The sequence below is a fragment of the Rissa tridactyla genome, chromosome 8 (genome assembly GCF_028500815.1).
Source record: "Rissa tridactyla isolate bRisTri1 chromosome 8, bRisTri1.patW.cur.20221130, whole genome shotgun sequence".
NCBI classification, from domain to species: domain Eukaryota; kingdom Metazoa; phylum Chordata; class Aves; order Charadriiformes; family Laridae; genus Rissa; species Rissa tridactyla.
The window spans coordinates 2,337,501-2,352,275 of NC_071473.1; positions in this window are offsets into that span (position 1 = coordinate 2,337,501).

A 14,775-nucleotide genomic window follows, 5' to 3' on the forward strand; every position below is an offset into this window, starting at 1 on the left:
AAGAGGAACGCGCGTGAACATACCGGGGTGTGTGTGTGTGTGTGCGCAGGGGAAGCCGCTGATCCGTTTTGTGCCCTCCTCCTTTCGAGAGCTTGTCTCCATAATTTAATGATAATTTAAAATATTGTTTCTCTCCCACTGTTTGATAATCCTGTTCCTTTAGTTGGTTTGATGCTGACAGATTTTGAAGGCCACGCTTTCCCCTCTCACCTGCTGTTACGTTTAAAAAGAAAAAAAGGTATTAACCTCCGAGGAAATAAATATTGAAACAAAAGGTTCCAGCCACAAAGCCCCCCAGATCCCATCAATTCAACCCTCTGCTCTTAATTTTCCTGCGTTTTTTTTTTCCCCTCTTTTTTTTTTTCCTTTTTTTTTTTTCCCATTTTCTCCCCGTCACGTTTCCTACCTGAGCTCCCCTCTACCGCACTCCTCGCTGGGGCTTGCGGAGCCTCCTATTTATTTATCTGTCTGGGGGTGTCCGGAACTCACTTTTAAGTCAGACTTTATTTTGTATTTTATTTGCGGGCCCGATTCGATAAGGCGTCAGTTTCCTAAGGACCAAAAAAAAAAAAAAAAGTAGTAAATTGTTGTATGTGGGTGTAGCTGTAATGAAAAATCAGAGCAGTTAAATCGTAAAATTTGGATTAAGAAGCTTGAATTTAATACACACACAACACATTTATTAAAGCATTAGAATAATTGAAATTTGCTGCTGGAATAGTCCAATCTGTTTAAATAATTCTATGGGTGTCTTGTTGTGATAAAAGATTATCTGGAATTCTATTAAAGGCGCAGGAGCCCGATTTCTAAATCCTATTTGGATACTTTCAATAACTATCAATAATCTCATCTACTCAACAGCCTCCTGCCTCTCAGCTTTATCTGAAAGTTTACAGCATTTCAGGAGAATTTCATAATAAAATACCCGGCGTCGTAGGAAAGCGGTACCTGTCATTCATGTTCGGATTAAAAAAAAAATATTAATATGAGAAAAAAGCCCATTGAAAGGTTTGCTGTTTAAGTGCCAGACTAGATGCAAGGGATAGATTGGTTTTGTATTTCAAATCTCACCTGAAGGTTATTTTTATCTATCTAAACAAATTATCCCTGTCTGTTTGTGGAGTAATTACATCAATGAATATTATGAATAAGGTACGCTCCAGCCAAATATTAATTAAAGGCTCAACGCACCTCTCTCCCCCTTCTGCTGGGCTCTCTTCAGACCCACGAATTAATGCCAGGTCCTTTTTAATCCCTCACTTATTACAGCTTTCGGTTAATTTTATACTGTTTAATATCATTCTAGGGGCTAATTTCTTTTGTTTATGCGGGAGGGTTCTTTGCGATTGTTACCAGACACTTTTCCTGGCCGGAGCACCCGCTCTCCCGGCCCCCGGTGCTAGCACTAATCGCCGCTAATTTTCTTCATTAACTTCATTTACTCTTTCCACGCGTTTTTGCGGGGTGAGGCGGGGAAGGGCCCGGGCGGGGACCGTGTTCTCTGTCACTGATTTCTCCCTTGAAGCTCAATCCGAGGTGGAGGGGGGGGGCACCTTCGCCCCGAGCCCCCCAGCCCGGGGACGGGCCGTCAGCGCTGCGCGCCTGCTGCGCTCCCCGCGGAGCCCGGGAGGCAAAATTACACCAACTCGGGTGTTAAAAGCGATCGGCAGCGGGCTGAAAAACACAACCCTCTCCCGGGACTTTGCACAAGGCGGCTCCCCCATCCCTTTTCCTCCTCTTCTCCCTTTTTATTTGTAATTTTTTTTTTTTTTGCGCTCTTGCTTAACTCCCCGGACCCAGCCCTGATTTCATTCTGGTTATTAGACAGCTACCAGTGACTGTCTGCGCTCCGCGTCTTTCCTGCTAATTATCACCTTATGAAAAGTGTTTCATTAAGAAACTCTGCTTTTGATTAATTATCGACAGAATGCTGACCAGAAAGAAATGAAATTAGTCGCTGACCCCGTCTGAGTAACACTGAAAATTCATCACCTATCCTTTTAATATTGAAACGCACCGTAGAATTTTAATAGAAAATATTGTTTTTTCCAAACCTTTCAGTCTTTATTAATGCCCCTGGGCAAGAAATGATATTGCTGGCAATATAGCAGCCTTTGTTCATTTTAAATTTATTAAACATAATGCACTTCATTTTCAAATATTTTACTGTTTCTTTTTAATTTCGCTCACTGTAAGTACAGAATAAACCCTTTTTAAACATTTAAGATGCTGGGGGGGGCGGGTCCTCCTACCTCCCCAGAAGGCCGTATCCCAGGGAGGCGGCCGAGCCCCGGGGAAGAGCGGGGACTGTGATTTCAGCTGGCGGCCCCCGGCCCCCGCGGACCCCCGGGCCGCCCCCGCGGGCTCCGGAGGAGGGCAAGGGGAGGACGGGGCAGCCCAGCTCCTTTTGCACCGGGGGCTGAGCCCCGTCGGGGCGATGCAGGGGGGGGGGGACGACACGCTTTCAGCTAGTGCGGGGGTCCCCTCTGCCGTCTCTGCGCTCCCTCCCTGCCCCACATCCCCCCCGGACCCCCCTCGACGGCCGGGGCAGGGCCGCGGCTCCGCGCACGCAGGAGCTCGGCCCTGGGGGGCGTCGGAGGGTGCGGGCCCCCCCGACTCGGGTCTGTCCCAGCAGCTGCCGCCCCCCCCCCCGTCCCCGGGCCGGCGTCCGCCCTCCCGCCTGTCCCCCTTTCCCAAGGAATCCGAGACCTGCGGTTAATGAGACGTGAAGTGTGAAAAACTTCCTGAGCGGGGCGGCCCTAACGACGTTCCCAGATGTGAGGCCGGGAAGGGGCGGCCCCGGCCGCCCGCCTCCCCCGGGAACGGCCCCGCCAGGCCGGCCGGGGGCGGGACGGGACGGGGCGCCCCGGGGTGGGGACGGGACACGGGGCTCGGCACCCTGCGGGACCCCGGGGCGGCTCTGCCTGCAGCCCTGCGTGGGGGGAGAAGGTCCTGCTGCCGGTGTGCACCCCCTTTGGGCACCCCCGGGAGCCCGGAGCGCATCCCCCGGGTCCCCGGAGCTCATCCCCGCAGCGATCCGCTCTCCAGCCCCTCGGCTCCGGCCTGAGCCTGCAAACCGGGAGGGGGGACCCCGGTCACTGTTGTCCTGACCTGAGGCGCAGAAGTTGTCCCAGAGGGGTCAGGTCCAAGGGATACCCGCCCAGGGAAGGGGAAGAGGCCGGGCTGGGGGTCCCGGGCAGGCGGCACCGACCCCGGGCCGGCTGCTCTCCCCTTCCCCTTCCCCCCTCAGCAGCGACCACCCCACCACCAGCCCCCGCCACAAAGCGAGCGACCGCACTCTTTCCTCTCTCATTTCTCCCCCCCGCGCCAAAACCGCAGCACCACATGCGCAGCCCTATAGATGCTCGGGCAAATAAATAAATAAACACCAGCCTCCTATTTTTATGAGCCATTTAACTCCAAAATAGACCTCCAGTATCTGGTCCCCGCGCTGGATTTCCATATCCAGTCACTCAGCCCTGCTTATCTTCATGTATGGCTGCCTCATGTTTAACACACAATTACATTTTCTCCCTCCAATTCCATTACAAATGGAATCGGGGAGGCATTGTTTGAAGAAATGTACTGCTTCAGTTCTAGTTATGTCGTACAATGCACGGAACAGTGGAAAAAAAAAAAAATAATCTAGACACCAAAGAGTCAACACACAGAGAGCGGCGCAGAGGCGCGGAGCCCGGCGGAGAAGCGCGGAGCCCGGCGCAGCCCGCACCCTTAGTTACCGCAACCAAACGGCTGCCCCGCAACGGGGCCGGCCGGGAAAGGGGGCCCGGGCAGAGATAACCAAGCGATGGGAAGTTAATTAATTGCATTAAACTATTGACTAACTACCTAGCTCGATCGTAATTCATTTAGAGAATATTAAAATCTGAGGAACAATAATAAAATTGATGCCGATTCCCAGCGGAAGGAGATGGCCAGCAAATTGGATACTTTTCTTAATCTGGCGTAAATAATAACATGTCTGTTCCCACTCCCTCTCAGGCCAATTCCCCTATCATTTATTCCAGGCTCAAAAGCCTGCTTCCATAATTGATATCAGTTACTCAATGAGTGCTTCTTGCATTTGTTCTCGTTATCCATTATAATTACAAAGTTCAGCCCGGGCAGCCGGGAGGGGGTCGGCCGGGAGCCCCGGGAGGAGATACCGAGCCCCGTCCCCCCCCGGGGACACGATCCGGAGTGGAGTGGGTAAGGGCAGGACGGGACAGTGGCATCGCTCTGCCGGGGGGGAAGACTCCGGGGGAGCCGGCCCAGACCCCCCCCGGAGGAGGCTCGGTGCAGCGGTGACGGGCTGCGGGGGGCTTCGGGGGGGTCTCGCCTGGCCCCCCCCCCCCCCGGCTCCCTTTTGCCCCGGCCGAGCCGCCGCGCCTGGCTTCGCTCGGCGCAGATATTATTATTTCGTTATTTATTCACTTATTTATTCATTTATAAAGTGTTTACTTAGCTCGGTGCAGATGTAACATCTCATTTACAGGTTGGCCCCGGGGCAGAGAAACAATTGGCAACAGAGGAGGAAAAAAAAAAAAAAGAAAGAATAAAAAAAAGAAGAACTCGGGAGAATAAAGAGGAGGGAAAGGGAGCTGCCGTCTGAGGAGGGGGAGCCAGCCCGGCTCCCCCCAGCCCGGCGCTGGGGCGGGGACCGTCGGGGAAGCGGTTCCTTGGGGAAACTGAGGCACGGGGTGCGCGGGGAGGCGAGGGGTGGATGTGCCCCCCGGGAGGGCGCAGGCTGTCGGTGGGGGAAGCCATGCCACCGCTGCCGTCGCCCGTCGGGGGCGAGGATGGTCCCCACCGGGATGAGCGGCACCGCGTCCCCTGCCTTCCTCCCTCCTCACCGCACTCTTCCTCACCGCGGCGCGCACGGCCTTGCGGGCCGGGCCGCGGCGGAGCGCACCGACGTTGCTTTTCCAGCGGCTTTTGGGAGGAATTCGTGCTTTCCCCGCCGGTTTCCCGAAGCGGCGGCGGCAGCAGCAGCGGCGGGGGCGGGTGGATGCGTGACGGGGGAACGTTCCGGAGGCGGGGATCGAACCCGCGAACCCCGCAGGGTCGGTGCCCCCCCCTCGGCGGGCCCGGGGGCGGCCCTGGCAGCCGCGGCGCATCCCTTCACACGGGCGCTGACGGGCGGCAGCTGCTGATTGTTTAAACGAGGAGGCAGTTGCTTAGCAACCCATAGGAGGCTCATTACCGAAGCCACAGTGATTAACAAAAAAGGGTATGAAAGTAAAATGGATTAATTATTTAATTAACTAATTGATGATCAACTTCTTTTTAATTATTCACTTAATTAAAGAAGTGTAACTACAACACTGCCCTTATCAAGTGTGTTGATATACTGACAAGATTTCAAAGACAAAAAGAAGAAGAAGAAAGGCAAAAAAAAAAAAAAAAAATTTTCTTCCCAGCTACGGGCGCCACAGATCTGAACCGGGAGCGGCAACGTCGCGTCTCGGGACTCCCCGCCCCGGAGTTCAGATGTGGCCCCGAAACTTTCCCATAAGGGGCTGGGGTGAGAGGCTCCATCCCAGAAGGGGCAGCGCCATCGCTACGAGTTATGTCTGCTTCCTGCCGCCACGCTGCGGAGCATAAATTCAGCCGGGCTGTGCTCTAAGGAAGAGTTATGGAGGCCTTGCTGCCTCTTAAATCCGGGTTGATCTTTTCCTCTTAACTAGACGATGGTTCAGCTGCATCTGGTCAGACCCAGCGAGAGAGTTATGGATGGCTGCAAACTTCTCCGCGCCTTTTTCCCAGGCCAAAGGGTTTGGCGAAGCCCGGAGCGAACAACCCTTCTTCCTAGGGGTGACCGAAGTACACGAGGAGACTGGGGACAGCCTGGCGTCTGTGGTCAGAGGAGAGGGGTGAGCATCAGGGTGTCGAAGCAACCCCGGTGCTGGTGTGTGTGATGTCTAAGAGCCCTGGCTTTCCCAGGCGGGGGGGTCCTGGCAGTGGGGACCATGGGGAAGGGGTGCCGGGGGTCCTGCCCAGGGTCCCGGCACCCCGCGGAGCTCCCAGCCTGCGTAGGGATCCCTCTTCCCAAGTTGTTCTCCCAAGTCAGCAGTAACACGTAAGTGATTTTGCTTTCCGAAGGATTTGTCGTCTCCGCTCTGCCCAGCAAGTGTCTGGCTCTCCCCGTATTGCACTGATTTTGTTTCTGTTTTTTCCGAAGTAAACAGTGCAGCTTGTCGAAAACATTCCCCTCTCTTGATTAATTTACCCCTAATGACAAAGATGGCTCTGCAATCAGCAGGTAAATGCGGGGAGTGAAATCCGCCTGGTTTTCCCTGTTAGCATGGCTGATGAGGGAGAGGGGGCTGGCGCCGAGCCGAGGGGAGGACGGTGCTGCAGGGACTCAATCGATGCTATTTACCCGCCCAAGGTGTGATTGGATTTATTGTCAGCATGAAGAAGACAAACTGATCACTTCTGCTCGGTGCAGTATTGGCAGGTCCAATATCTGCTGAAGGAAGGGAAACTTGGGAGAGTTCAGCTTGGTTTTTTTTTTTTAACCACTTTTCTGAAATGCTCAGGGGCCCTGTTTCGCCTGGAGCTCACCCAAAGAAACCTCGTTCCCCAACGGTCACCCACGGGCGACGAAGCCATAGGGAAGGAAGGGCACGGCCCCGTGCGGAGCCCCGGGTATCAGCAATGCAAACCCGGAGCGCTCTGTGGTCACAGGGAAGGGGCCACAATGTCCATGGCACCTTTGGGATGGCATCAGGCTGGGTGCTGAGGTGGTTTCCCCAGGAGACACTGGGAAGTCACTGGAGGTGTTGGAAGGTGGAAAGAGGGAGGAAAAGAGCTCTCCTATCCTCATGGGAGGAGAAAAAGCTGCCGGTGCCAGGCGGGCAGGCGGGTCTGGCTGAGACGAGGCAGTGTAAGGACGGACAAGGCGGTCTAACTTCTCCCTCACCAGTTCCCCGTGCCCCTGTCGGGTTTTAAAAACATAAACCAAACCTTCCCCTCCATTTAAATTGTGTACCTAATCCCCTAACTCTCTTTAATTAAGCAGAGGGAAACTTAAATTGTTCTGACCATCTTTGGGGGGATTATGTATTTCAATCATCATTATGGTATGGCTATTTGTGATACCAGGAGATAGATAGGTATATCCGTTGTATAATCAGGCATACAAATTATAATCCCCCCAAAGACGTTTAATAACAATTTAAAATACTGGCTACTGGACGTAGGGCATCGGCAGATTAGAAATGAGTGTGAACGGGGGGTTCGTTCAAGGACTCTGTATGCTTTGCGCTACGAGTCTGCGTCCTGCAGTTCTCCCTCCTGGTGCAGCACCGACGAGGTCCCATCCTCGGGGTCCTTCCCACGCAGCAGCATCTCACGCGGGCACGTCGCCCTGTCCGCAGAGGGAGCTCAGGGTGAGCTGGACGTGCTGGGTCCTGGGAGCTCCTCCATCCTCCCGACCAGCTTCCATCCCTCGGGATGCGGCGAGGGTCTCATTACCTCTGCTGGAAGCTGTGGAGGTGCATCCGAGGGGCGGGATGTGGTCCGATGCTGTCTCATTTTTCTGGAGCTGTACGCCGAGGTCCCCACTGACATTAGCAGGAGCTGCTGGAGCATATCGAGAGAAGAGGAGACGCCATGAGCGCTCGCTCTCGCAGCAAAACTGCTCAGGGGTGTCTCTGTAACTGTGAAATCAGGCCTTTTGAAAGCACGGATTATTGAGTGAGTAGATCTAGCCAGCTCCTTTAGGGCCATTAGTCCTCATATGCACTTGGTTATTTTACGCTGAAAACATACAGGGGAGGTTATATCATTTTTTGGGGGGGGGGGGGGGGGGAGAAGGAGCAATTTTTCTGTTTCTTAGGAGTAAGTGAAAATAACTGCTTGAAACCTTCCAAAACCAGAGACACACGTCTAAGAAATAAAACCACATTCTGACTTGACAGCAATGGCAATGCAGGCTAAATTCTAAGTCTGAATTTTCGTAGGCTGGATTGGGATGGCAAAGAGCTTCGAACCTTATGCCTGAAGTGGCAGGACAGGGCGCAAGAATCTTGAAGTCGGTGCCAGGGAAATGTTACGAGTCCAAATAAACGGGCTTGGCAGGCATCATCCCTCACGGAAAGGGCAATCCAGCTGAAAAACTGATTTCTTGTTCTGTTTTTAAACAACGACGTGGAGATCATGTTTTCCGCTTCATCAAATGAGCGGAAACTTTATTGTTATTTGGATTGTGCCTTTGGTATAGACGGCGAACGCTGCGTAACAGCCGAGGAGCATCCCGGCACCGTGTTGTACGAGGGGGTGCAGGGCTTCCACCCCCACTTGGAACAGGGGAGAACCAGGAGAGCTGTGGAGTCAGAGCACTCGAAAGCTGGGTGTGGGAAAGGCTGATGGCTTTGCTTGTTAGCAGCGGTACAGAAAACTTACATTCTTGTTCGATAATGCCACAGCCGTGCGGAAAACAGCTAAACAGTCGTCTAACACAGCAAGGGATCTCGCTGACGACGAACGTTGCAGGAGAAATCGTTCCCTCAATGCGTCCCCAGCTCCTTATCTAGCTTCCAGAGTCGCAGTTTTCACAAGCTTTCGGGATGGTTTTTCTAACACCTCGTTGCGGCGTGAGCCCCTCGCCAGCTCCCCGGCGGCCGCGTGCTGTCGGCTCCGAAATGCCCTCCAAAGGGCAGATGCCCTGGGGGCTCCCGGCATGGTGGGGCCAAGGGGCTGCCCTGCACCATCCCCGGCCCTGGGACCACTGGTCTGGCACTGCGGGTCGACGACGGGTCGGTCCTGGGAAAGGCTAAAATCCCCAGATAAAGGAGATGATGGCTAAACGCACCCCTGGGGTGAACTCAGCAGGCACCCGCGGACAGGGATTCATCATCTTTATCCAACGTGGCTTTGACAGGGGGTCACCCAGGCTTGGCTTTAATGGGAGGGACAGGACCCGGGCTCCAGCTCTTTATTAGGAAGGGAGACCAAGTCCCATCCATGCAGTTGTCCCAGGGATCCCGGATTTGTCCTCTCCATGACGACTATGAACCTGGTCTTTATTTTAAGGAGGAGGACCTCACACCAGGTCTCTCTGCGAGCAGGACGTCGTGTTCTCCCCGAGAAATCGCTGTTTTACAGCCCTCCTTGCCCTCCAAGAGAAAGCACCGGGAGCGGAGAAACCAGGTCAGTGCTTACAAGGGATCAAACGCCCCGGTGATGGGCACGTTACAGGCTGACCCTGCCCGGCTTGGGAACGATTCGGGGCTTGTTGGTGTCAGCTAAGCTGGCTCAGACGCCGGGTCTCCGCCGCAGCCGTGCCCTCTCGCTCTCCGGCTTTAAATCACCCTCAGCTTTCCTATTCCTGCGGGCTCATCTTCCCGCCTCAGGAACCGCTACATCAAAGCTGCACCGGGGAAAATACGCCGCTAACTTCTTTAAACGATCCTCGGCGTTGTGATTACAGGATCCGGCAACTACTTTTCCAGAGCTTGTGAACTTCTTGAAAAATCTCCAGGGAGTTTCTCTCTGGGGGAACCTTATATTTTCTTGCTGATTTTTAAAAGTCTACTGTTAACACCACGAGAGATTATTTTTTTATTTTATTTTATTTTTTTCTTAAGCACCAAACTCTTGATGGATGCTGGGTTTGTAGGAGCTGTAAATGTAAATTGTTTTTCCTCTGGCCACTTGTGTTTTATTTGAAACGTACAAAATCTGAGTGTGTAGTTCCTGAGAGCTGGCCTAGAGAACAGCAGCACTCCCAAGTAGTTTGTCTCCTATCAAATGGCATTAATAATTTAGTCTCTAATTAAAAGTGAGGTCAAACAATGAAAAATGACTGAGCTAAATGGTTACGCTGTGATGTATTAAAGTGACTGGTGGGTTTTAATGGATGGAAGGAGCGTTGTTGTTTGTTTATGTACAAAACACTTTCAGTCAAAGACTGTAGGAGTCCCGAGGAAATGTATTTAACCAAAATCTTTTACAGGTTACTGAGTCAATGCCTCAAATAGACAATTTTTACACACTTTTTATTTCCTTCAAATTGCTCAGCTACCTGTAAAACAGCTTCTCTTAACGACGAGGGGAGGAAGAAAAAAGCCCACTTTGATGCCTCTCAGGCTTGTTCATCAGTTAACGGTAACACTCAGAAATATCGAAGGGGATCTAAGACATCACGGGAAAGGCGTTTTGAAGGGAGGTTGGTTTCATGTTCTGGAAGATGCTCGGGGTGCCTGTGCCCAGCATGATCAGCGGCTGCTACTGCCCTGAGTGATTTTGGGAAGCGCCTGTCGTTAGTGTGATCTTTATTTGTCAGCGGCCTTTGCCCAGAAGCCAACCCTGTACCGAATGGCACGGCGCTGCCCCAGCAGCTGAATTTCCATGGGAAAATGGGGAAAAGAGCAAAATCGCAGCCCCCGATATGCAGGGAGGGAACTCAAGAGAAGGAGGACTCTGAGCCAGGAATGTGGCATGGGCAAGTAAGTGGGTTGTTGGACCCTCTGTCGTGGCTCTTCCCCAAACCAGGGGTGCCCAGGGTCTCCAACAAGAGCCTCATCCACCAGACCAGCCTTCCCACCCCACCGGTGGGGTGCGCTGGGTGCTGTGCCGTTCAAGGCAAACTCCGCAACATCGTCTTAGCGGGACAGACCTGACTTCACAGAAATGGGGGAAAGTTTCCCATCAGGGGTATGAATGTATCATTTAAAGTTCCTCTGTGTCATTTAGGTGGAAGACCTGATCCCTAAGCCAGGGCACTAAGGCCCTTGGATGGCAGGACCGTAGAAATGCATGTGGTTGTACATCTGGGATGGCCCTGGGGCACCTTGGCTTCCATTTACAGGATTAAGGCATCGGTCCCCTATAGACCTGCTCTTGTGGTTATACAGACACCTTTGCAGGAAGGTCAAGGGGAGGGTGGCAGTTTATCTTGATTATGATAGGCAAAACCAGGGTCTTCCATCAGAGATCTGGACCCAGAGGCGCTACATGCTGTCCAGGCACATCAGGAGAAAAGCTTCTGCTCATCGAGGCTCTAACTGGAGGTAGGAATAAGTACAGACCCGAGAAGCCCATGTTTCTCTACGGTACGGTATGCAACCAAACCAGTCAAATAGAAGTCCCTACTCCTAAATATTTAGCCTTTATTCATCTACTTTTTTAGCTGGCAATCTTTGTATAAAAAAGACAGGAAGTTGGAGTTTTGCACCTATTTCATTTAACACCACTTAACTCCTGGCACTGTCCCAATATGTCTCCATTAAGTGGAGACTTTGCAAAAATTGTCCCAATTAAGCAGCAGCATTGCGATTTGCTGTTGTTAGGCTAAACTGGTTCCCTGGGAGATGTCCTAATGAGGTATCCATCTTGATTAAGTGCAGACCTGTGAAGTGCTTCCCAATTAAAGGACAGAGAATGCATGTGCGTTATCCAAAATTTTTTTTTTAAATAGTTGTTTGTGGTATCTCCTCTGGGGCTCGCTCCCCCATGGACAGTGGCAGTGTTTGCTTTGACATGGGAGGATGCTGGCCAGACCCATCACATGTGGCCATGGATGGCCACCACCGGTGTTTGTACGTAGGTCTCCGCATTCAGAGCAACTGAAGAGGAAGGTCCAGTGCGTGAAAGCCAAGCTAAGTGCAGGTTTCATTCCTGCATGTCCATATGGCTTTCCCCATAAGATTTTGTGGGCTGACATTGGGGTCTTGTCGAAATCCTTTGTTCTCTCTGTTTTAGGCCACCTTTCTGAAACTGGGAGAAAACCACTGGAGCTGAGGAGATAAGTGTGTTACTGGTAGGAAGGACTTGGCTACCGTTTTTTTTTTATATGGGCAAGCTCGGTGTGTGGCCGTGGTGGCCCATGGGAAGAGAGACTGGAAGGGGGAAGATGCCCTTTCCCTGCTCCGTCTCCCTGCTGTAGCTACAGACTGCTACGGAGATGCCCAACAGGAGGGTAGAAGGTGAGTTGCAATGGGAAATTCCCACTGGTTTTAATGAAAAAAACAACCCATCTGAACCCTTTCCTGTGAGAGTGGTGCAGCCCTGAGACAGCACCCCAGAGGGGCTGTGGAGTCTCCATCCTGGGGATTTTGAGAAACCTGGTCCAGGTTTGAAGTTAACCTTGCTGGGGGCAGGAGGTTGGATGAAGGACCTCCAGCGGTCCCTGCTGACGGAGGTCTCCCAGTGAAGCCACGGGGCTGGGGTTGACGTGGGCTGTGGGGCTCCACCAGCAGCTCCAGCCCTCCTGGGCCGCACAATCAGCGCAGAAACCACTGGATCTGCCTGGGGGGGCGTCACGGGACTCGGTGGGGTGGGGATGAGGAGGGGTGGGGGGAAAGGGCGTTGCTGTAAAACCCTGGCTGGGGTTTGGAGACGAGAGAAACCACACGAGGGTGGGTTTCTTCTCTGAGAAATAAGAGCTTTGCTTCTTCCCCCTCAATAACTTTCACTTTAGTTTAAACCAACGAATGCCCATTTGTCAAGTGTTAATATTCACCCAATGTCCAGAGGACATACCTTGAAAGTTATTTATAACAAGATATTTTATTTTTTTTTCTTCCAAGGAAACAATGTTCTCATTCCATATTTCTTCTGTGCTACAGAATTACCAATCAACTGTTTTGGAGTAATTTTAAATACAATTATAAAGAATGTGATTAGGACAAATGCAAAAGAAGTTAAACATAATCAATTCCTCGGTGCTGCCTTGTGGTTTACATTTTAGTATCATTTAAGGGGATTTGCGCCAACCTTTTGTAGTAGATTAAAGGCAGATATTTTGTTTGTTACAATCAAACCTATGATTTCGGTTTTATAAATTTTTAAAATATTAATTATAGTTTGAAAAGTACACGGAGGTGAATACATTAACTAGTTTCCTGCTTAGATAGCAACTATTTGGTGTTTGGCATTAGATTAGCAAGGAGCAGGTTGGGAATTTTAATCCACCTTGTTAAGTTATTAAATTTTCTTTATTTACATACAGATCTTACTTTCATTAACATTGTAACAGGTGCTCATTAACAATTTATCATTTGCAAGGCAGAAAGTGAAAGAGATTTTGCTACAAAGTTTTCTCTTCTGAGTGTCTCAATTATACCACGTAGCAAGGCTAAAACAATCTTAAATATTGTTTTACAACAACGCTCAAAACTTGGGCCCATGTGGAAAAATCTGTAATCTTTGAATATTTCCCATCTTGCAGTTTCACTCCGTGTAGTTACATAAATAAAGCTTTTTTTTTTTTTTTTTTTTTTTTTTTTTTTAAATTTTAAAAAGGAGAGTATTCTCACTCTAAAATGTCTGCCGCGCCAAAAGCGTTCGGGTTCCTGAGCGTGTGGACCCGTTACTCCATCCCGCTTATCTGCAACTTAAGTGAAGACTAATAGAATTTTAATATGATCTGTAATCACACTAAAAACTGTAGTTCAAAATTCCTGAGCATCACTTCAGTGGTATTGAATAGCCCTGGATCTAATTAGCATAATCATTTGCAGAGCCCTTGGAGTCCTATTTTCACAACCTTTTTATATACTGAAAACAGGGGGTTTATCGTTTTCTTTCTTTTTTTTTTTTTTTTTTTTTTTTTGGCATGAGAAGAGGACACGGCACAATTCCCTTCCCCTTCCTGCCTCCCCGCTCCCTCCTCCTTCCCCTCTGCTCCTCCCCGACTGCTCCTGGGGCAGGGACCAGCCCCAGCGGCCACCTGCGGACCCTGCCTTGGCCGCAACGCCCCGCGGCCTTGGAGAGCCCTGGGGGCACTGGGAGCTTTTACTCCTAAAAATAATACGCTCGCTGTGCCTATCTCTCTTTTTAACCTCACTTTTTTTCTTTTGGAAGGAGGCGAGCCTCCAGCAGCTTTTCCAGCACGGCCGCCTCTTCCCCATCCCTGTATCTCCAGGAATTGCTCTTCTCTTGGCAGCCAAGGGCTCGCTCTCGCAAGGTGGTTTGTTCTGGCAAGGCGTCTGAAGAGCCGCGGTCTTGGCACCACGCATGATTTTGCAGGATAGAGTCCTCATTTGAGCCTCTGTCATTGTCAAGGCTTCCAGCGATGCTGGTACATTTGTGATGATCCATAACACGTGGGTGATTTACAAGCATTCCTCAGGCTTCCAGCTCTTGCTACGCCTAGGGATTCAAACCCCAGTTTGGGAATATTTTTCCCAGTGTTATTTGAATTGTCATCCGGGGTCGGTGCATAACTCAGGCTGCAAGAAGCTCCTGCAGGTTCGTATTTTATTCCGTGTAAAATAGCTTTGATGTTCTTAGAGCACATGGTGTGCTCCAGAATGACTCTTGCCTTGACCGATGCTGACTCTGGGTGTGGTCAAAATAACCTTAATGCTCCACTGGGTAGATTTTTGATCAGTTCAGGTAAGGAAAGATTATAGGGCCCTTACAAATCTTGAGCAGATCCAACTACTGGTGCTCACTGTCCTCTGCATCCCTGTCGCTTATGGGCTCTCCTAAGATGTGGTCGGGGAGGTGTTTCAATACAACTGGCACAGCTCATCTCAGGCTGACAAATCAGCATCCTAACCCCCTTCACTGTCATTTCTACTTCATTGCAAATAGTTTACACCGGAACTGGGGGACCTCGGTAGCCTCATCTGTCCTGCCAAGGTTCCCTTCATGAACCTTCTCTGCAAGAGCAAGAGGCAAGAAAAATCACCCCAGGAAAACCCAGCGCCACCAGGTTGGTTTGCAAGCAGTCAAGTCTGGTCACAAATATGGTCAAACTTTTGGCTTCTCCTTCAAAATACACTTTGTGCTTGTCCGGTGGGCTTGGTTTCAGTGTCCATT